Source organism: Bombina bombina, chromosome 2, assembly GCF_027579735.1.
Source record: "Bombina bombina isolate aBomBom1 chromosome 2, aBomBom1.pri, whole genome shotgun sequence".
Lineage (NCBI taxonomy): Eukaryota > Metazoa > Chordata > Amphibia > Anura > Bombinatoridae > Bombina > Bombina bombina.
Genome location: NC_069500.1, coordinates 1,175,160,851 through 1,175,170,852, shown reverse-complemented (window position 1 = coordinate 1,175,170,852; position 10,002 = coordinate 1,175,160,851).

Below are 10,002 nucleotides of genomic sequence, written 5' to 3'. Positions count from 1 at the left end.
CCCCAAAAACCCCCCAAAAAGTATTTTTATTTTATTTTTTACTCACCCCTTGTGCACGCGTATCGTGCACGCGCGCGCACCCTCACACCCGGCGGACACTGTCAACATCGCTACCGGTGCAGAGAGGGCCACAGAGTGGCTCTCTCTGCATCGGAGTCTTGTAAAGGGGTATTGCAGGATGCCTCCATATCGAGGCATCACTGCAATACCCTCAGAGCTGCTGGAAGCATTTGTGATCGCTTCCAGAACTCTGTTAGACAACTGACATACCAGGAACGTCCATTGTCATTAACTGTTAGTTTTTGCATGACGTACCTGGTACGTCAGTTGTCATTAAGGGGTTAAATTCAGGTGGTTGACAAAAGTAAAACCTATAAATATGATGAAGCAATGATTAAATTAAATTTACATACTGCAAAAAACTATATTAAAAAAACGTTTTGGTTTTCAAGGGCAGTCTTATTTTTATTTTTACCTCCTGACAAGAGAGTCTGTCCTATGTTGTAAAAATTCAAACAGGAGCTTGTAAAAATGAGACATTTGGATATCACAATTATTAATATAGATACTGTAAAATATTATAAATAATCCATAGGGGGAAATATATATAGATATATGTATATATTACAGTATCTATAATGTTTTTTAATAATTAGTAATATTTTTAAAATTTTTATATGTACTATTTTAATAATGCACCTTCATTGCAAAACCCGAAGTGTGTTACACATATTTTACATTCCTATGTTCTTCACAAAGAAAAAAAAATATTTTTATTATTAAATATCTATATATTTGTTATAATTATAATGTAAAATATATATCTAAACCTATATATCTATAGGAATAGATATATAGGTATATGTACAATATACAGATATATATAGAAATATGTATTTAGAATAAAAGTAAAATTTTCCTGTATGTGAAGAACAATGGAATGTGAAATATTTACACTAAATACACAATAAAACACAAATATTATAATGGAATTATTATTTAGACACACACACACATATATATTATTATTATTATTATCAGGTATTTGTAGAGCGCCAACAGATTCCGCAGCGCTGATATATATATATATATATATATATATATATATATATATATAAAAGCTTTTTTTGTAGACAAATACATGGCTATATACCTTTTAACCTATATAAATATTTTTTATGAATATTTATATGACTAATATTTATCAGATAGTGTTTATATAAGTGTAACAGTATATTTTAATGCATTTATGTGGTCTTTGGTGCAACTTTATTTTATCCCTAACCCTTTATGCATGGTCTTCAATAGCGCTAACCTGACATACGTTAAACTTGATTGCGCTCAAGAATTTACTTGCAAATTATAATATGCACGCAAATGAATGCACCCGCTTTATTTTTATATAACGTGCGAGCTAACATTAGCGTGCCACTTGTATTCTTGCCTGTATATTGGGTCTTTTGGGATGGAGCAGAGTGGACTGACCTATGGAAACCATTGGTGCCGTTACCCCCATATGTACGACTTTTACTACACCTGTATTTATAAAATCATGTAATTCCTGTGATCTGAAATATAAAACAAGAATGTTATTGGTTCATAAATAAAAATCTAATTAAAAGAACAGTCTCTCTTTGTTGATTCTTTGTGAGGGTCCATAGGTGAATATATATGGTTTAATAATTGTTTGAAATTTGAAAAACAGATGGCCATAATTCTAAAAGGAAGCTGGGTAGTTAATATGATTTTTGATGAGCAACCAAATTTTTTTCTTAATTTTAGTAAAACTGTCTTATGAATAATTGCTCTAGTTTCATAGCGGCATATTTATTAATGTGCAAGCGGACATGATACGAAGTAGCATATCATGTCAGCTGCACATCGATAAATGTCAACAGCATAAGCTGTCGGCATTTATCATTGCGCCAGCAGTTCTTGTGATGGGCCACTAGCAGGGGTTGTCAATCAACCCGATCGTATTCTATCAGGTTGATTTCTGTCCGCCGCCTCAGAGCAAGCGGACAAGTTATGGAGCAGCGGTACAAAGCTTGATAAATATGCATTATAGGCACTTGCAGGGTTGCTGAGTGACCTTGTTGTTAAGGTAAGATCAAGTCTGAAATTCATTGACCATCGCTTAACCTAGATTTTCCAGCATTTTATTAGTGGTTGTTCCTGCTATAAACATCTATAAACATGAGGTGCAACATGATGTTTCACACACAAACAATAATTACAAACACAACACAATGGAAGCACTTTTGCAGCACACATTATTTAAAAAATATTTGTGATTGTAAATTATTTGCATGTCTGTTTGTTATAGTAAATACATCTCTCTGGATAGAACAAAAGGTCCCTCTGTGATCTCACAGAAGCGATCAAGTATCGCTGCTTTAAAGCTTTCCGAAATTGTCTTGTTTTCATTTCATTTAACTGTTTTCAAGCTTTCATTGTTGTGTGTGGTCGGTTTTATAGAGAATGTTTAATTTATGTTCTGTAATGTTTTGTTTGTTTTTTTAGGTATTTATGCAATGTTGGTATCCTGCTGTACTGATAGCAATTGAAAGTGACTTGCAATTTGTGGTTGTTACAAGGGTTGGGGTTCTTATTCTACTGCCAAACTAGTCAAATAAAGAGCTTCCACAAAACCAAAAAGAGCCCACACAGACCTAGATTAACTGCGCTCAAGGTAAACAAAATTATCGCTCTCAGGTTAGCACTGCTATAACAAGTTGAAACTTAAAAGTTAGTGCCCGAGTGAAAGACTCAGATGAGCCAACTTCAGGGACTTCGGATATCGTAACTGCTCTAACTCCTTTTCCTTGTAGACTTCTACGGCGTGCGCTAAAGAAAGCATATTCATTTTATCACTCGCTTGCTAACCCAAAACTGCGCTAGATTAACTGTGCTAAAGCCGAAGGTGGGTTAGGAATACTTTAAATTCCTATGTTCTTCACTTAAAATTTACTATTCTTTTTATTTTATAATATATATAACATAAATTATGCTTACCTGATAATTTCCTTTTCTTCCGTGGGAAAGAGTCCACAGCCGCATTCATTACTTATGGGAAATAAGAACCTGGCCACCAGCAGGAGGCAAAGACCCACCAGTCAAAGGCTTAAATACCCCTACTTCCCCTATTCCCCAGTCATTCAGCTGAGGAACAAGGAACAGTGTAAGAAGCATCAAGGTGAAAATGTGCCAGAAGATGAAACAACAACAACGCCTCCAAAACGTGCAGGGGGCTGTGGACTCTTTCCCATGGAAGAAAAGGAAATTATCAGGTAAGCATAATTTATGTTTTTCTTCCTGATGGGAAAGAGTCCACAGCCGCATTCATTACTTATGGGAAATTTATACCCAAGCCAAAGAGGACACAGAATGCCAATACGGGAGGGTAAGATGCGGACCAATGAAGGCATCTACCGAAAAACAAATTCCCAGAAAACAAAATCCCATTTCGTCCGAAAACTGGGAACAACATTAGTGAAAGAAAAAACGACCCTGGGACGCAAAGTCACCGACAGTCCAAAGGACCTGGACAGTTACCATAAGTAGATGCAACCGAGACACAAGCCTTGAAGACCCCACTCTCAGGGGCAACAACCCAGTCACAGCCCCTGAAAACAACAAGGGGAACCCGACTAATAGGACAGAAAGACCAACTCAGGTCTTCAAGAAAACAACCATCTTCAAGAAAACAACCAAGATCTGCTCGCTAGGCTCCCTGGACATATGTCAGGACAGAGAAAGACAGCAGCAGAAAAGAAAGGCTAGAAAAGAGACAAAGTCTCACACCATTATATCAATACTATTACACATTATTATTATTCAATTTGCACCGTGTAATAGTATTGATATAATGGTGTGAGACTTTGTGTCTTTTCTAGCCTTCAGTTAGTTGGTGCTATTCTTAGGTGGGTTTTTTATTTGAGTGCTCGCACTTTTTGTCCATCTTTCTTTCCCCCCTTTTTTTTATACATTTTGCATAACAGACAGTGAGCACCCCCACGTCATTTGATAGATAATGATAATAATTTGTCTAGCATTTCTAGACTCCTTGATGGCATGATCTATTAGTGGGGCATTAATTAATAATTACCCTTAATACCACAACCTTACATTACAATGAGATCCAAGAAGAAGGGGTCAAGTTCCACTAGTCAGAACCTGAGGCCACACGCCTCAAACTGGACCAACAAGCTGGCAGACTAACTCGTTGAGGAAAAGGAAGACCTCGAACAGTAAACACAGAAGGACACAGGATATATACTGTGATAAAACACGCATCCCGAGTCCAAGAAGAAAAACCCCGGACCAGCAGTCACAAGGCACTGGATTCTGAGGGCCAAGCTCACCTCGGTTCCCGACCCCTAAGGGGAGGCAGAAATGACAGAAACACCAGTGGCAACACCGGAGAACACCAGGGTGAGCTGCAACCCAAGATCCCATGAGATCATCAAAAGCTCCCCGAGTAGGTAGGAGTAAGTAGCAACCTCAGCATGACCCGACCTATACTAGCCACCCAATGGCACCTAGTCTCTAGAAGAACCACCAAGGGCAGCCCAAAAGGTCAGAACCACAAACAGCAGCAAGGACCTCACTCCTCATTATGGGGATGTGAAGGGAAGTGGTGGAACTCCACCGGCCCATGTCTCTGGAGCAGACTGACACGGCCAGCCCAAGCGCTCCTAGCATCCAGACCTGAAGGTCACGATGTAAGTGTAGTGTATAAAAACAAACAACCAAAACAAGTGAACCAGTAGGTCCCGCTGGACGAGCCAGGTGCAACATGCGTCACTTACAATTAACAGTGCTCACACCAACTCCGGATGAATCCGGTAACGACTTCCGTGGAAGAACTGAATCCAAGCAATCCCCGAATTCCCGTGGGAAAAAAATTTAAAGTAAATAAATCTGACTCGGATAAAATAAACTAGGGCACCCGAAGGCATCCTCCCAGAAGGAACTATGTCTCCGCAGAACCTGCCAAACAGAGACTGGAACACTCAGAAAAAGAGGCTGGGAAAGCCCATAATAGACCGACCGGAGATAAAATTAACCCTATTATCTATTCCAAAGAACCGTGTGAGAACTGAGAAGTCCCCAGACGATAAAGGAGAGGATCTCCCAACAGATCAAAGAGATGTCATAGTAGGACACACAATCCTATAATGAAAAGAACAGCATGGTGGAACAATCATCCCCGGGGGGAAAATTATAGTGCTGTTCACGGTCTGAACAGCCAGGATAGGCAGACAGGCAGGCACATAACTGCAAGGAAACCTTGGGATCTTGCAGACGAATCAGCGCCAATAAAATATTAAATGAAAATGTCCCACCATCTCTGGGGGAAACAATCCAACTTGTGCGGAGGAGACATCAAAGTCAGGGTCACCTGCAAAAGCAAAAGGAGTGTGCGATTGGGAAGGCACCTCCTGAGGAACAGAACCCCGTAGGCCGATGGCTCAGCAGATCCAAGGTCCCCCGAGCCCAAGGGACCCGGCAAACAATGCAGACACAAGAGACAAGAGTGGTAGACTTGCGACAACAGGGCCAAATGACAATCCTCGTCCGAGGACGACTCATAATCTGATAAGACAATAGTCTCGTCATTAAAATCCTCCATGGCTAGGACTAATATATATATAGCTAGATTCAGCTTTCAACTAAGAATATCAAGAGAACAAAGCAAATTTGATGATAAAAGTAAATTGGAAGGTTGATTAACGGCTCTGAGCCGTCCCAGAGTTTCCCACTCAGGTGCTAACGACGTCACAGTACCGTCGCTAGCACTCTCCCACCTTGAGGGAGATCTGGGGGCTCCCACCCGCTCCTACCCTGGCGATCGTGCCTGTAGAGTGACAGGCATCGCCAGGGCTTCTCGTTTTGCGTGGTGACGTCTTAGGGCTCTAAAAAAAATAAAAAAAGGTAAAAAAAAAATTGTTTAAAAAATAAAAAAATAAAAAAAACATTAAAAAATCTTAGCACCCAGGTGGGAAAGTGCTTAGCACTCAAAGGGTTAAACAACTTTCCAATATACTTCTCTTATTGAATGCGTTTTGCCCACTTGATATTCTTTGTTTAAAAGGATACCTAGGTAGACTAAAGAGCTGCTGATTGGTTGCTGCACATAAATGCCTCATATTATTGGCCCACCCAATGTATTAACTAGCTCCCAGTAGTGCATTGAGGCTTCTTTAACAAATGATAACAAGAGAATTAAGCAATTAAGAAGATATAAGTAAATTAGAAAGTTGTTTAAAATTACATTTTTTATCTGAATCATGAAAGAAAAAAAGGGGGTTTCATGTCCCTTTAAATAGACAAAAAATTGCAATAAAAAAGCTGATTTCTGACTGCACTTTTGGTTGCAGATTTGTGTGTAACAAGGAGTTACACAAATGTCATCTGTGGACTAGCAGTGCTCGTATACGTACAGACAAGCAGTAATGAAGAAATTTATATCAGAAAATATCTCTCTCATAACCAGTGTTCCCTCTAAGGCCAGTTGTGTGTGTGACCCAGCAGTGAAACAGTTAATAAGAGAACTAACTTGCAGTCTGCATTGTGTAGTGTTTCACTGCTGGGTCACACACACAACTGTCCTTAGAGGGAACACTGCTCATAACCCCCTACATTGTCATATAATAAGGAAACTAAAACTCTTCACATCATTATTACGCAGCTTCTTTCATCTGCTACCAAACTATTCATGGTTTGCTGTGGGTATCCAAAGGCAGCCTTTACATTTTCCAAAACATACAAGGACCTCAAATATTTTGATATTTTAACAGCCTAAAGGATTTTTCATCATGTTACATGCATAAAACCATATATGTTATATTTCTCCATGTGATTTTAGCAAAAAAAAAGGCTTAGCATCGAAAATCTGTGCCCAAAAGACTTGTCCGTCTTAGTGGAACTCTTGTATGTATTTGCAGTTATAAGTACTGAATTTATATTATAATATTTAAGTGGGCATTGTAGTATAAAAGTATATGCTGCAGTATTAGTTACTTACCAACATAAATTTACTGCATATTTCAAATACAGTTTTTACTTTTATTATACTTAAGTTTGTTTAATATATTTATTGTGACAGCAATTAGCTGCATTGCCTGTGCTTTATAAGCAGAAGACTAAGACGTCAGTGAAACTCTCACCAATACTCTAGATTCTTGCACATATTTATAAAACATCTGTGACTTCCATAATACATTGATAATGTTTATTTTATTACAAACACTCAGTTAAATTAATTTGCTTACTTTTTGTGTCCATTCTATTTCCCTAGGAATTTCCTTTTGTTTTTCATAATTACTTTTTGCATGTGAGACGTTTATGCCTTGGAAATGAAAAGATTTTGCATCTACATGTACAAAAAAATAAGCATTTAATCAAAGTAATAAAATTTAAATTAATGTTATTGAAGACTATCTTTTTGCATATACTTAGCCTTGAGAATCTGAGTAAAAGGAGGGAAATGATTGCGCAGATTGATTTCAAAGCCTGCCCTGTAATCTCTTCTGACTTTACTGAGCTGCAGGAATGTGCCCTAAGTGATGGATCAGCGAGGGACTAATGACAAAGGCTTACAGAGGAATCAGACAGCTGAAAAACTATTTTGCTTCAATGTGAATCCAATGTGTTAATAGATCCAGAATTAATTCTCCATTATTTGGTAGCGATCAATGCTCTCTCAATGAGTGAACATCGGCAGACTTTATATGAGATAGCACTGGTGCAAACCACACAAAGGAGGCGACCCAGAATCTATTAATAGGTTTTCTTTACAATGATAAAGTGTTTTACAGCTGTCTGTCTGTCTTTGATAATGTGAAATATAATTCAACATCATAGTCAAGTTCAATGTTTAATTAAAGGGACAAAAAAGTGCAAAAGGAAAGTGATTTGCATTTGTATTGTGGCATTGCTGCATACAACTTTGTGTTTAACCTGTACAAAGGGGCATTGGAGGGCCACCCACGTTCCAGAATTCTTATTTCCTCCTCTATGTTACCCACAACTGTGGTTATCCCTCTTACTATAATGGTGTTTTCCTGTCACTCTGAGTACATGTGTATACCTAGGTTGGTCTGATGGAGGAGGACTTGTTTACCAAAACTTATAGATTTTTTTTTTTTATATCAAAATCCAATGTGAATCCTCATCTATATATATTATAGCTACAGTATATCCTGTAAACATAGTAGCTGAATATTGCTTGAATTATATATATATATATATATACACACACGCACATATATACACACATACATACAAGTGCCAAAGACCTACTAATGTTTGTTTGTATATATATATATATATATACTGTATGTATGAATGGTTTGTTATTTCATTATTAGGTCGTTGGCACTTACATTTATTAGTGGCTCCTTTACATATGACAATAAATAAAGAACATTTGGAGAACATAGGAGTGACCACAAAAATACCATTCAAAATGTTCAGGCCCATCACAAATCCTGCTAACCTAGAAACAGGCCTAACTGGCTAATGCTAAAATACACCCCCCGTCTGGTTCATAGTTTTGGGGTGATCCAGTATATATGTAGATTGTAAACTCATGTCCATCTGTCCTATGGTCCTGGGTCGTCTCACTAAACTTCACACTTTACGATTCTTATAAAGGTTTTTTAGTTTCTGTAGTCTGCAACTTTATTATTTGTATATTTGTGCAAAGAAGTAAAATTCTTGTACACAATGTAATTTTTTTAATTTATTTTTTTAGTAAAAAAGTAGTTTAAACAGGAAATGTTAAAGGTTTTTAATAAGGCTGTTTTTAGAAGCCTTTTTCCTAACAAGAGCAACACTAGAACAAGAGGTCGTGATCTCAATTGGGATGGTAGAGTAATTTGCAGAAACTTATTTTTTTACAGCCTTTATGTATTTTATTTTATTTCACTTTACAGATTTTTTTTAAACTGGTTCACTCGTTCTGCCATTAAAAAGATCTAGTGGCCCCTGTTTCAAAATAGTTGGACAGTGTTATTTCAGACACATAAATCCTTAGTCCCTGCGCTCTATGAACATAATAAAGCAACATAGTTTCTCTGTACTTGTATTTCAGCACCTTATGACCTTATACTAACGAGCCTAAGTATATATTGACACTTTCAATAGTTTATTCTTATTTCTTTAATATATCCTCTAAGTTTCATCCACAAAAAAATATCAAGGTAATATGTCACTTCTGCTTGTATGACTCTACACAAGATGATACGTGTAGTATCTTTGCCTGCAGGCACCGGGAAGACATGAAAATGTCACCAGCATTTGTACCAAGAGTGTAACCTCAGAAACCTTGCTTTAAATCACTGATGAAATGTAATAATTTTTTTTTTTTTTTTAAAACATCAAAATAAAATTGTAGCTATTTTTGTTGTTTGGATTTTATGATGAAGAGGCTTTTTTAATGTTTCATTCTGTTATGAGTAAAAAGGACCGGAAAACACTGCAAGAATTACACAAATATAATTTACTTTGCACTTGGAGCAGTGTGCACTTAAAATAAATGTATAAAGGTTAAAATCATTAGCAGTATTATCACAGAAGAATCATATTTTATAACTGCTTATTCTTTTTTTTTACCTTCTAATTGTGTATTTTAAAAAAAATTAATAATAATATTGATAATCGTAATATATTGTATACACATTATTTTTTTCTGTTTATTTGCTAGATTAAAGGGACAAAAGCATTTTAAAAATATTCCCACTGTTCTTGTAATCCTCCTGTTATCTGTACCATCCCCTTTCAGAGATTCATCTAGGTATTTGCCCATGTAAGAATAATCAGTCATTCTAAAGTCTTAAAAAAAAGTTTTAGACTTTAGAACAACTGATTTTTCTTACATGGGCAAATACCTAAATTAATCTCTAAAAGGGATGGCACAGATAACAGGAGTACAAAAACAATGGGGGTATTTTTTAAATGCTATTCTAGATGCAACTAAACACTGTATTAGGCTTG